This window comes from Pteropus alecto, unplaced genomic scaffold (assembly GCF_000325575.1).
Source record: "Pteropus alecto unplaced genomic scaffold, ASM32557v1 scaffold134, whole genome shotgun sequence".
Taxonomy (NCBI): Eukaryota; Metazoa; Chordata; class Mammalia; order Chiroptera; family Pteropodidae; genus Pteropus; species Pteropus alecto.
This window is the reverse complement of record NW_006436283.1, coordinates 4,101,963-4,102,937: the sequence shown is the minus strand read 5'-3', so window position 1 is coordinate 4,102,937 and position 975 is coordinate 4,101,963. Positions and strand designations below refer to the sequence as shown.

The 975-nt window shown below is 64.9% G+C and overlaps 1 protein-coding gene across 1 annotated transcript in view; it reads left to right on the top strand.

The window, feature by feature from the left end:
- The first annotated feature begins 591 nt into the window (after positions 1-591).
- The window catches only part of SPHK1 (sphingosine kinase 1), a 4,032-nt gene continuing 3,648 nt past the window's right edge, over positions 592-975 (top strand). The window contains exon 1 of the mRNA XM_025047050.1: positions 592-744. The gene's annotated coding sequence lies outside the window, so the exon portion shown is untranslated. The remainder of the gene's footprint in view (positions 745-975) is intronic.

Below are 975 nucleotides of genomic sequence, written 5' to 3'. Positions count from 1 at the left end.
CAAGGGCTCTCGGGCCCCGCGCCCCCAGGTGGTGGGAAACCAGGCCGCGGAGGCGCGCCCGAGTTCCCGCGCCGCCGGGACCTGCCTCTTTGCTCAAAGGGGCGATGAGGAGAGGTGTGTGGGGGTCGGGTGGGGGCAGGTGTGGGCGCGTGAGCTCTCTGAAGCCCAGGCATGAACCACCTCAGCCCCCTACGGGGTTGTTGTTGTTTTTGTTTTTTGGTTTTTTTTCCTAACTTGGGCCCTATCTGGTCAGGTCGCTAAGCCAACCTGGGTAACTTTCTCCTCTGGGTTTCCGCAAACAACCCCCCAGGGATTTAACTCGAGTTAGTCGCAGGCACGTTCGCCCGTGATGTGTGTGTCACACACACTGACATACGCGTCCCCGTTTGTCTCCGCTGAAGTGAAAACTCCCTGGCATGTTTGCATCTTTGGCGTGAGTCAGTGGGGACAGCGGGGGACACGCCCCTGATGCTGGGCTCTCCAATCCCGAAGAGGACCCCTAGGCCTGTTTACACCCGCCAGGCTCCTCTCGGGTGGGTGAGGGGCTTGGTCCTGATCTCCCTCTGCGGGCAGCTTTTCTGACACAGATGCGCCTCGATGGTCCTCCAGGGATCCAACTTTTGAGGTTCTTGACTAGGCCCCCTCCTCCAGACCGCAGCCCCCCGGCCGGTCTCCTGCCCTCCCCGGGAAGACGCGCTTGGCTGCTTCGGGCTTGGTGGCTGCTGTGGCATCAGGAAGCTTAAAGTAACCCTCTGGGGCAGAACGGGCGGCAGGAGAGGCGCCCCGGGAGGGGCGGGGGTCTGGGCCCTGAATTCCGGGTGGGCTGGAGCGGGGCGCGTGAAGGGGGTGCTGCACGCCCGCCGCAGGCAGCACAGGTAGTTCTTCCGGGAGACCCCGGGGTGGGAGGTCGCAGCGTGCAGGGGCAGCGGAGAATCTGCCCCCAGCGCCGAGCAGCGCGCGCCCGGCGCCGCGTCC